Consider the following 10,930-nt stretch of genomic DNA (forward strand, 5'->3'; position numbering starts at 1 on the left):
TATACGACAACTTCAAGTTAAGATATCTGGTGAACTAACATTTCCTTTTAATATTTTCATAAGGAATACGAAGATAAATCGATGAATGTATTAAAAAATATATGGTTCCATTTGCAAAAATGAAGTTGAAATGGGATTCTACTACTGGATCTACAAAAAAGTAATTTGCACCATATGTGATGTCTTCATTCGAACTAAACAATTTTTGTTAAAACTTTTTCTCATAACATCAATATCATGTGAGATATTCTACCGCTTATTGTTTCGCCATTGTTTAAATATTGACGTTATGTTTCTATATATAATAAATTTCTATGTGTAATAAAATATCTACATATAAACTACATATAACAAAATGAAAGTTTTAGACGATTTTGTAGATATCAGACTCGGTATATTATTTAAATCATGTCCATATCCAATTGTAATGACTTGTAAGAGAATTTGAGAATTGAGATTTGTTTTTCTTTTATTCGTAATTTTTGGTTAATAAATAGGAAAGATAACGATAGATAATCAAAAAGAAGTAGGGAGAACACTTACCATAACAGCATGGAAAAGAATTTATGAAGAATCGTGTTACTGGAATAAGCTTCTTTGTGTACCACGAAGTGCATCAGGGGAGGATTCTTAAACAAATTTCGTAAAAAATTACTATCTATGAAATAAATACAATACGAGATTCGAAGAATAATTAATATTAACAGAAACATAATTATTTTATAAGAACATAATATTCAATTATAGAAATAATTATACGTTAAGTTCTGTTATTAGTAACCATTATCGATGACCGACTTTATTCTTGGTCCTAAATAAGCATTATCTTTGATGAAAACATTTTTTAGCGGAAGAAAATAAAATAGGAAGAACGACCTAACTTTTATATAAAAAAAATATGATCAATATGTTTAATTAAAACTAAAATATAAATATGTATATCATTACTCTTGCGTTAATATAAATGTATAAATGCAAGTAGTACATTAGAGACGAAAAATGTAATAAAAATAAGAAAAAATAAATAAATAAATAAGAAAACTGTATTGGTTTCTATGACTTACTTCCACATGTGGAATAGTCTATCGGGTTGCCGTATGACCCATCCCAGAGACAGAACAAAGTTATTAGATTAAAATAATTTACAGAAACTTTTTAATTCATAAAATTTACAAGTATAAAGTATTTATCCTGAATAAATCCTTTTTATAGAAAATTGCAAGTCAACTTTCGAATAACCAGATTCTATATTTTATCTAGCAACTAGCACTTCTTACCAATTGCACAAACACTTGCTAAACACAAAAATTGTAACGTTTAAATAGGTAACTATTCCGTAGCACGTCCACACTCTCGCGTTTCGAATATGAAAGACTGTTGAACAATACCGTCCCTAATAAAGGTAGATTCGTACTGCTTGTTCATTGTTTACGCTTCTGGACTATAAGCGAATCTTGTACGCTGCGCAAATGTCTCTGCGCTAATAATATAAGGTTGTCCGAAATGTGTCTTTCTTTCTCGTAATAAAACAAAATAGATCGTACGTAATTCGACAAAATAATATGAAAGAAAAGATGTTTTGCATCCATTATTTCCTTATAAAACGAAACAAATTTTTCGGACGATCTAATATTTCAATTTTACTACAATACAGTAACGACTTTACATGTCGAAAATTACCGCTATTGCGCTGTTGATTTTTATATTGATATTAAATATCAAAGTGGATAAAATATGTAATTGCAAAATATATTCCATACTATTGTAATAATTGTACAATATTTTACAGAAAATAGTTAATTTAATGATTGTTCTCCCCTTGAAGCATAAGTAATGCTAGAGGTATTTGGCAAAAAATGGAGGCTATATCTGCAATCACCACTGGAAATTGTGTAACTGCTACACACATACGTAAGTATAATACATGGCATAAACCGCTACAATGCTCATAGCTATATCGAAGACGATACTCTGTACGTAACAATTCTCTAACCTCCAAATGACCAACCCATGACCCTGGGAAACAGTGTATACAAAGCCGTATTATACATGTACGATGTATGTGTACATATTTTACTCACTGTCAACAATATACAAGAAGGGTACTTTTATGTATCCCCAAAACAATATTTTAAAAGCAATTTTTGTATCTCAATACTTCAGATAGAGGAGGTAATACCAGAATTTTACAGGATATTTTGTTGTTCGTAACGAACATAGCAGGGACAGATTTAGCATTAGCTTTCTTAATTCGACCACCGCAAAGTAGTTGACAAACAATACGAACATATACGATACTACAGACACACAGTTATATGTATCATTCACTGTAGTGGTGGTACCGACAGATTTTTGCAAGTATCTCGCAAAGTAAGGCCGAGTAGTGCCAAAGTAATATGCAAAGGAAAAAGTTGTTGAAAACGTCGATTTCTACGACATAGTGAAAAATCACCGAAACCCACGCTGCCAGCAGTTTTCTATATAATAACCAAATTTTATTCGTTATTCCTTATTCGACAGAGACTACCGATTTTAGAATCTTCAGAGCATTCGAATTTAATCTATAAATGCCAATTGTCCGTAAACTTCTCGCCGTGTAAGAAATATGTTGAGACAGGAATTTAATGGCTTCGCGGGTGTAATTAGTTTTTCTGTAAATAAACGTGTAGGGGTCACAATTCTTATAAAAAATGAATATCCTATACATGTAAATTCTATAGAATTTAGAACACCAACCGACGATTTGACTTTTCCTGTGTTTACTGCGAGTCGGTCGAACGATATAAATAGAGAAGGACAGGTGCTACTTAGGGGGGAGAATAAAACAGGACTTCGAGAAGCGAAGATGGAGAACAAAGAAAAAGAAAGGCAAGTTAAAAGTTAGAAAGAGAAAGAGAAGAGGGATTAGAGGCGGAGAGTTTTTAGGAGATACGAAAAAAGACTTAAAAAATCGATTCTTGAATTTCAACGAATCGATCGCCTGTATTTTCCGTATCACCATTAACGAACACACGAAAGATGAAAAAATAGAGTCATACAGAATCCATAAGGAAACTGCAAGATGAAGTGTATTACGTTTCGGTCTGAGAGAAACCTTTATAAAGCTTTCTTTTTTATCCAATTTTCAGGCTCAAACGCGCAAAAGAATAAATTAATATTAAATTACTTTTCAAGATATACCAGTATACCAGTATATTAATAGATTGAAATAATAAAAATAGCAGTCTTAATAAACCAACTTCTTCTGAAACATTGCACTTTATAAAATGCTTAATGTATTAAAATACCAATAAAAGGAAGAACTCCCTCTTGTGGTGAGTCTATCACTTAATCAAAAGTATGTTAAAACGACTTAATCTGGTTCAACAAACTAAAGGACTTTGGACAGAGCAATAGAAACATTTTTAAAGTTAAAAAGTTATACCGTTAAAAATATTGTGCAAAACCGACTCAATGAATACTTTTTGTTACATACAAGTAAAATAGAATTCGAAATTTTTGAAAATTGTTTATGGTAACTAAACCTTTCCAAAATGTTATTGTAAGCTTTCTTCTGATATACGTGTCCATGATATTAAACAAAGATTTATACGAGACCATTGATTATTGGTTCTGTGTTTCTCTTCACTATGAACGCATCGTAGCACGGGCATATAAAAAAAAAATTTTAATTTATACGACTTGCACTTTGTGTATATATATATAAGCCGGATAAATTAAACTTTTTTTTATATATATATATATCTTGCACAACACCCTGCATATTTGCTGTATATTGTAATGCAACAATGAGAAGTCAGCATCGTTGGGTCATCGGTTCTGACAGAAAGTTTTCTTATGAATCTGGAACAAAAATAAACCAACCCATATTCTGATATTTTAGTCAATACTCATTATTTGGGAAGATATTAAATATAATCAGTCCATATTGTGGAAACAATAAGTTCTTATTAATTTCTAGATTTATGGGGTGGACAAACAAATGTTGCTTACTTTAATAGTACTCTTACAAATGACGACGGAAATTGTATATCAATGTTCCTATTACTATCTCTGTGACATTTACTTTTTCTGCCAAGTACACTTTTTATGAAGAGATTATAAAATTCGCAATTTATATATATCAAGTGAATTCCCGAAAGATGTTAATTAAAAAAATGTTACCGTTAATTTTTTATTATTTTATTAAATAATATGAATATTCGTACATTTAATTTTTTAATTTCTCAATTTTCCTATTATACATAAATAAAGACGTAGAGTTTTTCTTGAAGTAGTTACTTTAACATATTCAAAGGGAATAACTTAAATATAGACGAACAAATAAATATTTTCTCAAATAAGGACAAAGTTCAACGATCTTTTTGATCACGCCTCGTATAAGGCTGGGGAGGAAGAAAAAGAGGAAAGTAAAAATTGATATGTAGTTTGGTAGAGGTTCAGAAGAAAACTCTGAGGAAATTGTGAAAGGAAAATATCTAAGATGAAATGTGATTATTAAGAAAAACGTGGGACATGAAACATGTTATGTAAAATATAATTTATATATTCTATGTTGGTTCATACATATAATGTAAAAAATGTATATGTAACGCAAGACGAGTGTAGAATATAAATACTAATATTTAATCTGAGTTTCTATAATTATGACAGTTTTTAATTTTATATTCGAGTAATAGTATAAAAAGAAGAATACGAAAAGTGTGGAATTGTACGTAATGTAATGGTACGTGAATGTTACGCGTGCGCAAGATAACCAGAAGAGGTTGTATTGTATAAATTATATACCAAAGAATTCAAAAGAAAGAAAAATAAATAAACTCGGGCAACTAATTAGTTACCTGAAAAAAAAGGAAAATATTTGCTAAACGAAATGGCGCGATCAACCTCTGAAAGCAAGGTTGCGACGGTTGGCGTTAACAGTTGGGTTGGACGACACAAACAATTTCAAATTGGAGTTCAACCGTTAACCGCGACAAGGCCACAGTGATTTTTACTCTTTTCTAGACACAAGCGGCACGTTATAAATAGAGATTTTAATTATATTTTTAATACAGCTGATCGCAACGAGCAACATCATGGCCTTTTGTAAACATTCATTGGTAAAGGCACGGAGTAAATCATTTAAATCCGTCATAATAAAAAGAAGAGCGCATGATTATATACATTTCGTAATAAGGATACTAAAAAAAGACTCACCATACCAACGTAAGAGAAGATTTATAATGATTTACCTTACAGGAGAATAGGATTAGTTGAATAACACGAAATCCGTACACAGGTTTCTGGAGATCCAAAGACTTTGAGCACCCTAAGAAATTAAAGCAAGTTAGATAAATGCAGAAATTAAAATTGAGACATGATTATTTTACAAGATTATTATCATATTGAATTACATATTTAATGCATACAATTAGGTTAAAATGTTACAATATTTTGTCATTATTTGTTTGAATTTCATCAAATGCTATTAAATAAGAAAATTTTGATAAAATAAATAAAATAGTGTTAAATTATAAAATTGTATTATCTTTATAGCGTAATTTATTTATAAGTTATAAATAAATTTATAGCTATAATATTCAGAATTTCGCAAAATATTCTCAGGATATATCTTGTTTCACTTGCTAAAACTTTGTAATGGATTGTTATCTTTAATCTGTTAATCATAGATGAATTAAATTTGTCTTGTTCTTAAAATCTCAACGAATTCCGTAATCAATGTTTCACAACATATAGAAAAAAATAATTTTAAAGCGATCTGATCTACATAGAAACAGGACATTCTCAAGTTTAACATTGCAATGTTGTAATATTTTTACATTTATAAAAGAAATGTTGATATATTTAAGCAAAATAATCCATCAGCGCTTCACATATTTTGGATTATTAAAATATAATTTCACTTGATACAATTTTTCGCGCGTTAGAAGTTTTTACAATTAATGATGGTGCACATTATTGTACATTTGATGATAATAATAATTGTACATATAAGTTACGAGAAAAAGTAGAAGACCAAACAAAGATTCAATACTTCAATACTTGCTTATCATATATTAATGTTAATACAAATAAAGATAGGTTCTAACATATATTAACGCATTGAAAAATTGTTGTTTGTATATATAAGTAAGTATGTGCTTTAAAATCTATGTATCGATATTAGTGGTTTCCTGCCTGTTATTTCATACTGATACAATTTTATATCTATACTCACAATTTAATTTATGAAATGTAATAGCGATATACGAGCAATATGGATATCATTAACTACTGCTGGAATACATTTGAAACAGTCTTGGCAGTTTAATCTTCCGATTGCAAATATATACAATTTTCATATACACCTGAAACCTAGCCCATACCGCTTTATGACTTTAAGCACTGTTTGAACGTATTTTCTGCTAATATAATATTTACATTGCGATGTCTTTTCATTTTTTATAGACAAGAAATTTTGTTGTTGTTATATAGTATGATGAAATGTGGCAAAAAATGTACTACGACAATATGGAAAGTTTGTAACTTTTAATTAAGAAAGGAGGTGTTACGTCGCGTAGGACATCTGCGCGCCGTCCCTCACTACCTGGCAGCCAACGGTCAATCTACAGCCATCCCGATTCTCAATAGACGCAATGACCCACCATAAAGACATTAGCCTTTAGCTGCATTGTCTCCACTGTTGAAAGTCACTGCCTTTAAGAAAACTCTACATCTGGTCTTTTTAGCTTTCTAAAGCATTGAAGCCATCGACAGCGCATAGACAAAAGACTGCGACGAAGGCAGGCCATTAACAGTCGAAAGGCGACGTTGGCTTCAGGGTTTTTCAGTTATAGAGTAACACTGCTAGCGTGCGGATCTGGACCAGCTCATGTTATTATTTCAACTTTTGTATCTTTTTCACTTACGTATTTCAAATATATTTTTTACCTTATAATTTATCCACGCGTCTCTCTTATTATACATCTAATAACCTCAACATCCACAAATGCTTGCCAGTCTAATTGCATATCGGGAGAATTCTCTAATTCGAGAAATATTTGCAGTTTATGGCGGGGTCTTGGAAAGGTCCTTGAGTTTATTAGGCGCTCTTAAAAATCACGGAGAAAGCGGACAGTCATCAGACGGGAAAAACCCAACACATGTTCATCATAAAAGGCTGTTCTTCGGTCAAAGGACAGACCCACAGCAAGCTTTCCTCCGAGACACCTTAAGGGCAGCTCAGCAGTCGAGTTCAGTCTCTCACTCTCTCCAGATCAGTCCCATTCCGACTCCAATTCCGAGTCCAGCACTCTCGAGCGAGTGCTCAAGCAGTCATCAACAATCCTACCGAGTTTCATACCTTAAATCAGTCATTTATTTCATTTATATATACGCATCGGCGTAACTATTTATCCATATAAAGTTGTTGGAATAAACACCATTCTATACCTGCTAATTCAGTGTAATTTCAGTTGAATCACCCCTATTGTCGTAACAGAAATCAGGGGATCGATCATTTCGTGGCGTCGATTATTTAATCGTAACGGGAATTTACGACTCCCGTTGACGTGCCTTCTCGCGATCGCGTCTCTCCGCGAATGGTCGACGAAACAGGAGGAAAAAGAAAGTATTTTACATTTAAACATGAACCTTTGAAACCTATTATCTCGTGTCAATAAGGATAGAAATTAAACAAATTTCGTATATCGCATCGCAAACTGAACTATGAAAATGGCAAAGTTGAGCGTTATCGATCGTCACGTAGGCCCATACCAATAATCACAAATAGGTATCTTATTGATTAATTTTCTTCGGTTCTGTACATATTCCTAGGTAGTCGTGTATTAGTATTAGATAAAAGAGTATGAACCTATCTACACAGTTAATAAAAATATAATTGAATTAAGAATATAAATTCCGTATTTTTTAATACATATTACACGTTTATCTCTCTTATCTACGATCTGTTCTATTTATCATTTATACATATTGTTTGATATATTTGGTATACCGCAATAAAACATATCTGTTTCATATTCGAATAACTTAAGCAAAATCTTTAATTCTATAAACATATATAAAATATTTACCTGAAATAAATCAATAGTCGATCAAGTGTTACATATTTTGTATTTGTACACTTTCTTCTATCGAAATTTAACAGATTAACTTTGTAACTCTTTGTTTAGCATTCATTACTAACTGATATACATCCACATTGTAGGCATCCTTCAAGACAAAGCACATGTAACCATGTGTGAATCCACAAAACGACTGCGCGGTACCTCCTGTCGGTCAACTGTTATTATTTAGAATTGCTTACAGTATTGCTCGTTGATTGGCTACAATTCAGCAGTACAACATGGTACCTGCGCACATCCTAGCGCGAATATATAAGAATATAAACGTATAATACTTGTACTTTAAGATTGATTAAATAGATATACAGAAGTATTAAATAGAAGATTAAATAGATATAATAGAAGTACAGTTTTAACAAACCGTCTTAACAAGATCTTTATGCACACATCATACATTAAACATGATACATGCAAAGTATGTATAACATTTAAGATACTTGTATGTATGTATAGTGAAAAACAAAAGTGTTCGTACAGTTGGAATGTAAAAATAAAAAGAGCAATATTTCCAAGAGACATTTATATATGTCGGGTTATCGTTATGATTAGGGTTGGGGTTAAGGGCGTGAAACGAATCTTCGTTATGGCTAGACTTTGTCATTATGCAATAGAGAAGATATTGACTAGTGCAAATATGATTGTTACAGATATCGATAAGTAACCGTATCGACAAGTAATCAAGTAATTAGATATTCGAGACGCGAGTGACAATGATCCTACGTTCGATAACGAATCCGCGGTCAACGGGATAATGGATGTATGTTCTCACAAGATCTAAGTCCGGCCCTTGGTTAACAAAACGTGAAATATTCACTAATTGTAAGGACGTTATTCTTTCTCGTCGATGAGGTCGCAAGAGAGAGTGACTTTCCGTCGCGATGATGCCACAGAGGAAAACTAAGATGGTGTGTGCCCAAGGGCACGAGATCATCGGATTCGTTGAGCGATGCCTTCGTTCGGAAGGTAAGGGAAATTGACGTTGCTGTTAATTGGTCAATTTCCATATCAGTGGTTAGAAAAGAATGCTAGCCGCCCTTGAGGGAAAGTTGCTAGCGGGAAACGTCGTGCGTGAGAAAGTAGGTTTCCCCTATCTTCCCGTAGTTGGGACAATGATTGTTTGTTTGTTTGAAGGACTTTAGTTAACTAAATCTTAAGATTTATAACGGGTCCTTAGGCTAGCTGAATATGTACTGTGGAGATGCATCGACATCTGGTAATCATCTTACTCGGAGAATAGGGTCTGCGTGTGGCGAGCAACGGGACAGAGACCGTTGCGATGTTTACTGTCGAGTGTCGCTACAACTATTTCTTTAAGGAGAGCTATATTATTACTCCATACCTTTGTTAGACAAACGTTCATCCCTTGACCGCGGCTACGTTGGCGACCGATTGTCGCCCCGAGCCCAAGCTCATTGTTAGAAATCTCGAATAAATACAATCGGATTGAATGGCAATTAATTAATTACGGCTATGGTAGAATCTAGATTACAATATTACGGGATTTTCCCAAAGTTCCAAAGGAAGGCTTCGGTGTTCTTTCATTTCCGACATATAAATAATGTAATTGTGTAATAAATATACACAAACATTGACGTTATTTATTGTTAGGGAAATATCGATGTAAATTTTCTTTATATTATCGCTTGTAATGATCGAGTTTATTTCGTTGATCGGTGATTCATCGGCTTATTCTGTTTTTGCCGAGCAGACGCGTCTTTGTGACTTGGCGGTGAACCGGCAGTTTTTGCATTACCTTAGTCTAGGCTTTAGAACTTCCTCATACAGGAGCCCATCCATTTTTGCCGATCGACTAAAAATCTTCAACTGTGTGTGAATACGGTTGATGTTACTGAATAATTTCATCCTCGCATCTACGATTAATCGCAAGTTCGGCTTTTACCCCACTCACGCTATTCACTGACTATAAAGGACGTGATTTTTTCCCGGCTCGACTCTCTAAATCTAACGATACGTACGTTCGTTAGTAATAAATCTCGTAATTTCGATCGCTATTTACTATAAACAGAAGATAAGGGATGATAAGGATTTAAGTTGAATTTTGCCAATACTGATCCATACGCTGCAGTGATTCCGACAATTTTTTACGAAGATCTCGAAAACTAAGGCAAACCACCGCATTGACTATATGTATAGGAAAAAGTTGTTCAAAATGTTGAGTTTCACAATGCATTAACACATTCAACCCGACGTAACCCATCGGTTGGTTACAATTTTTGCTTTCATATGACGATGTGGATCACCGGTGTTCATGCCATTTACCTATCCAATTTTAGTTTATAAAAATGTAATTTAACCAAAACTGAAATAAAACTCAAATGTTATCGAAGAAGACTAAATAATGACATGTAGTGTTTGCTTATAAAAATGGCACTATTTATTTAAATAAGTTTAATTGTATAGAAAATATGCAGCTTACTAAATGTAAATAATTTAAAGTAACAAGTATTATTCAAATAACAAACTATGAATTTTTTCAAAGTATGGGAAACAAAGTGTAGCTTTGTTCCACCAATCTGGACAGAAAATGTTAACATTTTTGCTATATTTTACATAAAGTAAATTGTTGGCTTTATATTATTTCCTCTCCCTATTTTCTTGCTTAGAGAACGATAGCATTCTTTACGTCGTTTTCTGGTGGTTATATTTTTCAAAGATATGTTTTTTTGATTCGATAGAAATGATGTTAAAGATTTTTGTTCAGTTAACAAATCGTCAATTATCTTTTCACAAAATTCCAAGATACCAAATTTTGTATCTGCGCCAAATTTTGTACGTTGGCACCA

The 10,930-nt window shown here is 32.5% G+C and overlaps 1 protein-coding gene and 1 long non-coding RNA gene across 2 annotated transcripts in view; both read right to left on the minus strand.

Annotated features, from left to right (window-relative positions):
• Positions 1-10,930, minus strand: part of LOC122577536 (GDP-D-glucose phosphorylase 1) — a 150,464-nt gene that overhangs the window by 54,064 nt on the left and 85,470 nt on the right. The window lies entirely within an intron of this gene.
• Positions 194-1,377, minus strand: LOC122577534. The gene is made up of 3 exons (XR_006320364.1): positions 1,278-1,377; positions 1,065-1,082; positions 194-629 (listed from the first exon to the last, which is right to left on the minus strand). It is a non-coding gene; the product is annotated as an uncharacterized LOC122577534 (long non-coding RNA).

The sequence above is a fragment of the Bombus pyrosoma genome, unplaced genomic scaffold (genome assembly GCF_014825855.1).
Source record: "Bombus pyrosoma isolate SC7728 unplaced genomic scaffold, ASM1482585v1 HiC_scaffold_4727, whole genome shotgun sequence".
In the NCBI taxonomy this organism is placed as follows: domain Eukaryota; kingdom Metazoa; phylum Arthropoda; class Insecta; order Hymenoptera; family Apidae; genus Bombus; species Bombus pyrosoma.